Genomic DNA, 11,047 nt, shown 5'->3' with positions numbered 1-11,047 from the left:
GGCCATTCCCCTTTTGTTTTTGTACGGTAGAATGGATTTAGCAATATTGAAAGCTTATCTAATGATTTAGAATTTACGTGAGACAAATATATAATGATTAACAACTTTTTTGGGTGTGGAAATGGAATTACAGCCAATGGGAACTTTGGATCTTTAGCCTTACGCTATACCAATCATGGAGTAAATGGGTCTGTTGGTGATGGTTCCAAGTTTGGTAGTCATGGGTAGGGATGAGCATATGCCACCGAATACCGATCTCATACCGATCCCGTACCGATCCTGATCCCGATCGGTATCCCGATCGGTATCCACTTTTTGGCGTTTTCGGTATCGGTACGGGACGGTATCGGTATTATACCGATACCGACCCTCAAAATACGGTATAATACCGATACCGTACCGTACCGATACCTAACCGACATGTTTCGGTATCGGTATCGGTACCTAGTTTAGGTGAAATTCGGGATCGATATTAGGCGGTATCGGTATCGGTATCGGTTCGATATCGGATACCGATATGCTCATCCCTAATCATGGGTTCACTACTGATCAGGGGAATCCAATTGGCAACACTCATCTCCCACACTAGTGACCGATTGCTACACCACCCATTAACGCTTCTAGTTTTAATATGCCTTTGTTAGAAAATCCAACAAGATAGTCATCCATGGGTGTAGTTGGTCGATTATCTTAGCATGGAATATTCAGATCAACATACATAAATATTGAAGAGAAATTTACGAAAAATAGCCAAGAAAATGTTTGACTTACCAAAATGGCCAGCTCATGCGTCGGTGGAGCAGGGCATCACTGATTACGAGAGAGCTTATGCATCTACAGGGTCATTCATGCGTCCGCCAATGTAGAAGTGACACGTGTCTTAGTGACATCATGCGTCCCATGCGTCCGTGACTCATAAAATTTACTTTTAGGAGCTTTGAGGCATCCCATGCGTCCGTGACTCATCCCATCATCCCATGTGTCCGTTTGAGGCATCCCATGCGTCCGTGACTCATCCCATGCATCCCATTTTGTACTTGCTGCTTCATCCATGCACGCATTCATTTAAAAGAATTAAGGGGCATAAGAGGGGTGATGCCCCATTCCACCGACGCATGAGCTGGCCATTTTGGTAAGTCAAACATTGTCACACCCCCAAAAATACCACAAGCGGAAACCCCCGCGAGGCGTGTGACGTACCAGGATCTAGCCACTAATCACATTGAACCATAGATATATAAAATAAGTTAAAAACCTTTCACTAAATGAAATTGTCAAGTTCAACACCATTTAATAAAGTCAACATGTTCAACGGAAGCATAATAGTTCGTTTAAATAAAACGGTTCAACATTGCAACAATAAGAAGCGTCCAAGTGCCACGATCCATGACCACTCCAGCTTCCCAGACAGCAAGTTCCATATCAGTGTACCTAAGGGCCTGCAAGCATGCAGAAAAAGTATAACACCCGCCCCGGAATGGAGTGACGTGTCACCATTACAGTAGTCAAAACAAAAGACAACATTCCATAACTTAAACATTTTATATCACCAAAAGAGTGTACATTAGCCCTAGGGTTATATTATTTATTACATATCATAAAATGCCCAATTTTGATAAACTAGCATGTGCTACAAAAATGGCTAACTTTTTCTTTCCCAAATTCCTAGAGCTAATTCTTCTCTCTTTCACACCCCGCCCTGATTAACCTGTGAACCTGTAAAAAAAGAATTTACGGAATGAGCCAAATGCCCAGTACGGATAAAAAAAACAAAAATAATAATTGTAACAGTTACAACTAATATAACAAGTCAGAGATAGCATAACCTGAAATGATGCGATGCAAATAAAACAAGCCAATAATAATCGTATCAACTGGATGTACCCATTGAGCCGAATAACATAACAGACATGCACGTAGAGCTGCAGACCCTACGTATCGGACGTGAGATGGTGTGTGGGCATACACAACAACCATTCACTATAAAACATACACATATGTTCTAGGACCAGTCCATACGCCTCCTAATGGCCTCATGCACCTCACTAGTACTAAGGAGACGCCGTGATTTAGGCTCACCGTCACGGTAGGTGCCACATCACCGATGCCGCAATGACGTGCTTGTGGTCACCCCCACAAGTAGGAACATGCTCGGGTAACAGAATACAACTCAAATGGTACTGCAACATCACATCTCAAGCATGCTCTCTAAGCGTCAACGCAAATCGTAACACGGGAACATGCAATAATGAATACAAACAAAATAAATTCCAATCGCATGCAATATATATAATTCTATATTTCGAATACAAAATAATCGCAAGAATTGAACGGATAATCAAACAACAATGAGAATGGACAAAAACGGTAGGAGTTCGAAAGGATAGAAATAAGAAACAAGGTTTATAACAATTGAATATGATAACTATAAGGATAGGGGTAAAGACCCGTTCAAAAGAGTTACATAAACAATCAAACAAGGTAACAATAAAAGGTGGGTAAGAATCCGTACCTTAAAAAAATAAATCACAATGATATCAGACTTGTTCTTTAAAGGGGGTCGTGACAACCTACAAGTAATTCATATTTAATAAGATTAATACTTCTATTTTTGCGTTCCTTTAATAGTTGTCAAAAGGACCCAATTTCGTTAAGCTTCGGTTAATTAAATGTTATGAGCCGCCTCTTAGCAAGTGTAAACTTCAAGCTTGGGCCTTTTTTTTTTCATCTATTAATGATTTCTTAACAAATCTTAATGCTTATGTAATATAGTTATTAAAATCTATTCATATTTAAGTATTGAGGAAAATAACAATTTTATTCAATATAAATATTTTTAACAGTTTAGTGTACTATAAATTTGGTTATAGTTCTTATGGGAGTTTCTTTACCAACACATTTTATAACTAAAATTATTGAAGTTAGGGTTATTCAAATCTATATTCAGTAACTTTCAAAAGCATGTATACAAATTATCATTTCGTGATTGTGATTTCTGTAGAGTTTAGTATATATATAAAAGTTAAAATTTTATATTTCTATAGCTTCCATATTTAAATACCTGGTCATATTTAGAAAATAAAACTAAAAGTTAGTTGAAGTTGATACAATTTTATTGTTAATAAGAAAATACCTTGACCTCAATTCAAGGCGCATGGCTATTTACCAGTAAGCCAAGGCTCAAGTCCTTGGTTAACTAAGTTATATAATTAGTGTTCATTAACAAGTTTCATCTCTTCAAACTTAAGTAGGTTGCCTACTTTACAACCATAGTTAGTTTGTTATAAACCCATTAACGAATGAACCCTATTCAAACTAAAACGCTGTCGTATACAAAAATTTTACAATAGCGCAAGGGTTGCGGGCTACCTGGTCGTTGGTTCGCGGATGTTCGTAGGTGCTGCTGTGATGACAGCAACGGTGGTGGTCACGTGTGGTAACAGCAACGGGTGATGGTTTCCGTGATGTTGCGGTCGACTACGGTTACGGACCTCAAACGAAGGTGGGTTCGGGTCCGTATTTGGCGCTGATCGAAGAGGCTAAAACAGGTTGCCGGAAAGTCTGGAGTATTCGACAAGGTTTTTCTTGAGATGCAGGGGAGGTGGTGCAAGCTTATATAACATAACTGATGATGCTACAAATCAAGGTTGGGGAGTCCAAAATATCTAGTGCAATAGTGTACAGTTAAGGGATGGTGCAAGACATGGTGCAAGGGATGGTATTCTCATCATTTTTGTTTGCTTAAAGGATGGTATTTGCATTAATTTGATGTAACCGTACATAATAAACAAAGGAAAGGGAAATCATATAATGTTCTTTTGTGAAACAAAGAAAATGATAGGTTAAAATTAGTCTAAAGTGGTAGTTGATTGTCCATGCCTTTGTCTATGGATGATACAGAGATAGTAAGACTAAAGGGTATGGAGAGGATGGGCTTGGAGAGGATGAGCCGCCACGTAGGCGCCACGTAGGAGTGACTTGGAGGGGATGGACCTAGGGGGGTGGGGGATGAACCCCTTTATGTATATATATGTGTGTATGTATAGGTATATGTGAGAGGCAAGAGGAGAAAGTGGTCCGGCTACCCCGGCTGTGGGTGGCCGGTTGTGCCGAGCCGAGCCCCAGGGGGTGGTGTGGGGGTCCGGCGCCGGGCCTAGCGCCGGGCCTAGCCGGGCATCAGCCGGCCCCCATACCTTCCAGTCTAAGGATAATAAGATTGTCAGATTGTTTTTATTTGTGATAAGTTACAGGAAGTTAGAGTGAAGGAAGAAGAAAGAGTTTTTGAAATAGTCAAAGAAATGATGATGGCTTGTCCCACCCAAATTATTAACCATATATATCTTTCTTTTCCTATCATTTTGTGCATTTAGGTTTTTATTTCCTTTATTTATTTACTATTTTTGTTCCACCGAAATGTAATAAAATGCTATGTATATATCTATCTTTTGTTTTCATATGGCTTTTTTTAGTTATTAATATTATACTTTTTAATATATGTCTACGTTTAGTTTGTGTACATTGTTATCATTTCTTTTTAGTGTTAGTTAAATAATTCTTTATTTGTTTTCTTTTTTTTATGCTTTTACTACTTATACAACATAATACAAAATACGTATTTATTTATTAGTTAATTTATGGTTATTTCAAAAAGTGTATCAGACAGGCTGGTAAGTTCACAGTTTGCTTTAATCGTTTAATACCAAGTAGTGATTTATGATTTGTTATACTGTGTTATGTTGATAATATCTCGATACTGAACAAGATGGCTCCTGATGTATGTTTTGCCTGTTCCCCAGTGCTCCTATCCAAGCACTGGGCATGACTGGGTCATTAGTTCACATCCGTCCTCTCCGGTACGGGGTGAGGGTGCCAAACCTAAGTAGCGCTACCAACTAATACCCCGTTACCTCTCTGGTAACATAAAGATGGGACTTAAGAGTGATAGGGTGAGAGTATTGTCCAACATCAACATTTACTGAAAACCGATGCATATCCCCTACAAGGATAGCGTTGTGAAATCCGCCTCACATCCCCTACAAGGATGTGGGTATTTGAAAACCGCCTCATATCCCCTACAAGGATATGGGTTTACGAAAATCCGTTTACAAGTTTTGTCTGTTTGATTGTCCCCACCGGACGCATGCTTGTTTTGAGAGAAGTGAACTCACCTTGGTTTGCTCGGTATGATTTGTTACTTGTTCACACTTAAACAGTCACAACCTATGGTATTCACGTATGCGATATTAGTTTACATTCATAAGGTTTACGTATGAATCATATTCATAGTGTGTGTGTATGCAACAATCACCAAATGGCACATAACAGTTATTCTACTAATGTACATCCGAACCCACATGTATATTTCGTAACAATATTCAATAGTCAAGTATGCTAATCAAAACCGATTCATGTTTCCTCATGCATAATTGATATCTTCAACAGACAAAGGTCAACATATAATCATACATTATTATACTCCTACCAAACTACGTCCTGTTTATGAGATTCTGACCTACGGCGAAACCTCAAAGTGACGATACTTCACAAGTTTCGTCGGCATGAGAGTGTGACAAAAAATCACAGTTATTCGTCGACGAAACACTAAGATGTTTCGTCAATGTGGGTGTGACGAAACTTCATTATGTTTCGTCGTGTGTGGGTGTGCCGAAACTCCAGTATGTTTCGTCGTGGCCTTATCAGCTGCTATTCATGTGAAAACCCTAACTGTAACTGTTTCATTTATGACGATACAATCAATTTGAAATCATTACTCAATCATTCCAATCATCAATTATATCACACATTTATCAACAAACTAGTGATCGTCCCCTAACGATGTGATACTCCTTGATTATCAACAGTCAACAAGATGATTATTTGAGAATCTCATATCAGGTTATTTCATGTATGACCAGATCAATGTTTTAACATACACCCTAGATGATTACTATACCTACATCATAAACAGGATACTCAAACAGTTTCATTAAAACTATACATATTCATGATTAACATTGTCGATAAGCAACCCACAGATTAAACAAAACATAGACAAGCAATACATATTAAAGCAAGTGTTATCGCACTCACCGGAGAATCGAAAGGAATCACAGCACTTGAATCGGTGAGAGGGGAAAGCTTTGCGTGAGTGTAAGGTTGCCGTCAGTTTGTAGAGAGAAAGAGAGAGAACTAAGGTTTTGATAACTGACGTTTTACGTAAGTGTGCAACTGTAAAACAGATTGACTTAGCCGATGTTGGGCCTCACCTGGGCCTAAAGCCCATTTTCACGAAACATCAAAGGGGGCGACGAAACTCCCTAAGTTTCGTCGAGTAGAGGGAATGACGAAACACTTATGTTTCGTCGAGTTTGCTAGTGGCGAAACACTAATGTTTCATCAAGTATGGTTTTTAACTTTTAAACAGTTCAAAAGTTTATAAAACTAAACACATTAATCATATACTAAACATATACAAGTTATAATGCAGTACGAATTATAAAAACACCGGTGCGAAACAAGTATCACGCAGAGGAAAGACCTTGAAAGTTCGAGTTGTCACAAACATTTTCTTGGCCATTTTCGTAAATTTCTCAATATTGAAGGGTAAACATTCTCATCGTGAACTCTATTTTTATTAGGTGATGTCAATTCAACTAACTAGAGGCATTGAGAAACCACCCAATCTTTGGTGAGGAGCTTATAGGAAGTGAAAAAAAAGTGATTTATTCTATTATTAATTGCTCTTACATCTTTGATAACAATGATTATGAGATCTTATTTATTAAATATGAATTGTGAAATTTTAGGTTATATACAGTGAATTGGTTGATGTGGGAGCAGTATTTGCTTGAAACAACTTTGAAGATTATCAAAGAGGTTCATGAGTGCAATAAAGTTTTGAGTTTTATTAAAACATTTATTAGTTATTTCTTTTGTATGTTTGACATTGAGACTTAGGTTGATACTTATTAGACATTTGTTTGAAACATTTGAAATGTTTGGAAGATGATTGAACTTTTAATTGAAGTGATTGTATTATGATTTTTACATGCATGTTGCAACTTTATATTTATTTTTATTGTAAATTAATAATAATTTTATTAACTGAAATAAATATAATATAGTCGGCATTTAACTTGATGCGATTTTTGTGGCAAAAATTATATGCCACAGAAAGTCCAAGAGTTTGCAGTGGCACATAAAAAAGTGCCACTAAAAGCCTAAGAGTTTGTAGTGGCACACAACAAAGTGCCACTAAAAGGCTTTAGCGGGACACTTTTTTGTGTGCCGTCAATTCATACATTGGTCTTTAGTGGCATTTTTTAGTTTTTGTGGCACTTTTTTCGCATGCCACTAAATGACACTTTTTTTTTTTGTAGTGGCCCTTAGTCTCCCGGTTGGCTCCCAAGCCTGGGAAGGCAAGTCATTTTGCATCTCATTAATAGGGGTGTTCAAAACCGGATATCCGAAAATTCGGATATCCGAATTTCGGATATCCGAAATTTTCGGATACTAGATTTCACTATCCGAATCCGTATCCGAAATTTCGGATATCCGAATTTCGGATATCCGAAATTTCGGATACGGATTCGGATAGTGAATCGGATATCCGAAAATCCAACTTTTTATTTAATTTTTGTTTTTTATTATTTTTTTCATATTCGGAAACGGATATTTTGGATAGTTTCGGATATCCGAATATAAGTTTTCGGATATTTTTCGGATATTTCGGATATTTTTCGGATATTTTCGGATATTTCGGATATTTTTCGGATATTTTCGGATACTTCGGATATTTTCGGATATTCGGATATCCGAAAAAAATGAAAATCAAATTTTCGGATATTTCGGATATCCGAAATATCCGAAAATTTTGAAAATCACTATCCGAATCCGAATCCGAAAAATTCGGATATCCGAATTTCGGATATCCGAAATTTCGGATATCCGATTTTTCGGATATTTCGGATTCGGATATCGGATATTTCGGATCGGATTTTCGGATACGGATAGTTTTGAACACCCCTACTCATTAACATACTTTTTTGGGTAAATTACTTTTTGAGTCCTTGTGTTTTAACTAGTTGAGTCCAAAAGCAAAAAGTTTAACGACCTGAGTCCCTCTAAGCATTTTCTTTAACCATTTGAGTCCAAATTTCTAACACCATCCATATTTTCTGTTAGTTTTCTATTAAAAGACTAAAATGCCCCTGTATTTTTTCTTTACCCTTATAAAAACCTGAAAGTTCTACATCTCTTATGTTTTGACGCCTATCTTCACTCTCACCCCCAATTTCATATCTTCCCTTTAATCCACCAAAATCACATGTTACTAATTTTCTTAAAGAAATTCAATTTGAGCTTTCATCGGAGTGAATTCAATTTCCAAACATTTTCACAATTGTTAAAAACAGTCGTTTCAATTGTTTAATTGTAGGTTCCTGAAGGTCTAAGTAATCATGTGAGTTAATTCAAGAAAGCTCAATCAAACTGGTAATTTTTTCAACTATAATCTCAAATTCGTTGGTCCTTTTACTTCTAGTTTCCAATTCGAAATCAAATCTGAAACCCTAGGTTATAGTTAGTTGGATTGTGAGTTGGCCCCACACCTCAACCCCTTCGTGCCCGTTAATCCCCTAGCGTCCCCTCGTTGGCGAGCCGGCGCGGTGCCCTGGCAGGGGGCGCCAACTCCGCCAAGCCACTACACGTAGCCTTATTGACATATTAACAAATTAATTGAAGGTATAACCAAGTATCAAACGCATGGAGGAAATCTAAACCTCCACCAAACACACCTGAAGAAGCTTCGAGGCTTGTAAGTCACACCCTACAGCGACACCCAACACCCGATATGGAGGGCTTATGACCGTTCTACGTTCTCCGTCTTCCACATCTTCTGGTTGATGCGCCTTCACTCGTTGACGGGATCAAGTTTGAGTTGCACACGCTTCCGGTAAGAACAATTTCTGCTACACTCAAAGCTCATAATTCGTACAAGCTCGAATTGTTACTACCGTTACTAATGTGAATGCGTTTGATTCGAAATAGGTGGATGCAAAGGCAGTAGCAGATGGGGATACTGTAACAGTCTATGTTAGTACCTCGGATGCCCGGGAGTCATCGCGTGTTCCCCAAGAGGTACAAATGGCTGCGGTTGAACGTATTGAAGCACTGACTGAAAGGAACTACACCAAAGCAGATTCATTGCAAAAACGAATCACAGATGTAGAACTTTTAGGTTTTTTACAAGGGTAAAGAAGATACAGGGGCATTTTAGTCTTTTAACAGAAAACTAACAGAAAATATGGATGGTGTTAGAAATTTGGACTCAAATGGTTAAGGAAAATGCTTATAGGGACTCAGGTCGTTAAACTTTTTGCTTTTGTACTCAACTAGTTAAAATCCATAAAACACAGGGACTCAAAAAGTAATTTACCCTACTTTTTTTGTTTAGTGAGTTTCTTTTAAATCACGCGCACAAAACATTTTATAGGTCTTTGATCTTGCAAAAGCCATACGTGTACAAGTTATAAATTTACATTTTGATTAAAAATGACGGAGCCAATTGGACAAATATTACAGAGAACAAAGGTTAGGATTTTACATTTTGATTAAAAAACATTTATATTTCATTGTTGGCTTTCTTTCAAGATCATTCATTAATTTGTTTTTTTTTTAATATTTTTTGTAAAAACCTTGAAATAGAAGTCTTGAACTTCAAGTCATTCAAAACAAGAGTTTTAGTAAAATATTATGAACTAAGAAATGAAATAGAAAAGTGTGGAAATCAATGATACTTGAAAAGAATTGTTAGGAAAAAAGAAAAGAAAAAAACCTACCATTGGTAGGTGTAGGCCAGGGACATTTTATTACAAATTTGATTTTGAGTTTTATAAATCTTCTAAGCATTGCTAATGGTATATTTAACGTGTACTTTCGGGTTAAATACTTTTAATGCATAAAAGTGGATGACCAGAAATCCGGTAGGAAACTTAGGGGGTGTTTGGTTTTGGGTTTTCAAAATAGATTATGCGTTTTCAAAATAGATTTTGCGTTTTCAAAACTGCGTTTTGAAAAAGCATGTAGGTACATGCTTCTCCAAAACTGCGTTTTGGAGGCAGATAATCACTTTTTTATCCAAACACTTTTTTAGATTATTTATGTTTTACAAACGCAATAATCAAATAATCACTTCAAAACGTAATCCCAAACACCCTCTTAAAATATAATTGTTGTTTGTTAATGAGGATAGAAAGGTCAGTGGGCTAAAGATTATCTAAGGCCGAGATACGAAGACGAGGTGCAATTTAATTGAAAAGGGGTTGCTCGGTTTGCTTTTTAATCACTCACTACGGGCACTTTCTAACAAATCATAAAAGGTTCGCTCAAGGATGTGGCTCATGGGTTGCCCATGGCTGGTGTGTTTTTTATCTCAGTCATATTTGTTTAATTATCTACTTAATTGCTGGTTTTTTCAGTTCAATGTAGTTTAATATTTATACAAGTAATCAAATGTTCCTCAAAGTTCCGACTTCTGTTGGTTAAAATGGGTGCCTGTTAAGGTTCTTTGCTTCAACTTGAGGTTGCTCCTCAATAGGATTCCTCTCAGTCCTAATTTGAGCAGGAGGGGTGTGGCGGTGGGATCCATGTTATGTTAATTCTGCAGGCGCGAAAAGGAAATGTCAGACCATCTATTCTCTAACTATTGTTTTGCCACTGAGGTATGGAGAAGGGTGTCGTGGTGGAGCGGCTTCCCCTTCTACACGGCTACCAATGTGGCTGGACTGTTTAATATTGTAGCTTCAGTGTCAGGTTCTAAGGCGAGGTGTAGTTGGGCATTGTGGTGTTGTATACGACCATTTGGTTTGTGTGGAAGGCTCAGAATAACTTGGTTTTTAATTGGCGTCGAACTACTGCAGAAACTCCGATGGAAGATATTATCACTTTTTAATGAGTGGTTAAGAGGTTCAAAAATGGGTCTCTATCTTGGCACACTTGGAGATGTTCTATTGTGGCTTGCTTTTAATATGCATGGTTATTGTTGCTG

The 11,047-nt window shown here is 37.5% G+C and overlaps 1 long non-coding RNA gene and 1 pseudogene across 1 annotated transcript; one reads left to right on the top strand and one right to left on the bottom strand.

The window, feature by feature from the left end:
- Window positions 1-1,505: 1,505 nt before the first annotated feature.
- On the bottom strand, window positions 1,506-4,294 carry LOC110909064. The gene is made up of 4 exons (XR_002575109.2): window positions 3,370-4,294; window positions 2,513-2,570; window positions 1,827-2,208; window positions 1,506-1,716 (listed from the first exon to the last, which is right to left on the bottom strand). It is a non-coding gene; the product is annotated as an uncharacterized LOC110909064 (long non-coding RNA).
- Window positions 4,295-6,641: 2,347 nt separating this feature from the next.
- LOC110908464 lies at window positions 6,642-9,375 on the top strand (annotated as a pseudogene).
- The last annotated feature ends 1,672 nt before the right edge of the window (window positions 9,376-11,047 follow it).

The sequence above is a fragment of the Helianthus annuus genome, chromosome 2 (genome assembly GCF_002127325.2).
Source record: "Helianthus annuus cultivar XRQ/B chromosome 2, HanXRQr2.0-SUNRISE, whole genome shotgun sequence".
NCBI classification, from domain to species: domain Eukaryota; kingdom Viridiplantae; phylum Streptophyta; class Magnoliopsida; order Asterales; family Asteraceae; genus Helianthus; species Helianthus annuus.
The sequence above is the reverse complement of the archived record's forward strand: the minus strand, read 5'-3'. Positions and strand labels throughout refer to the sequence as shown.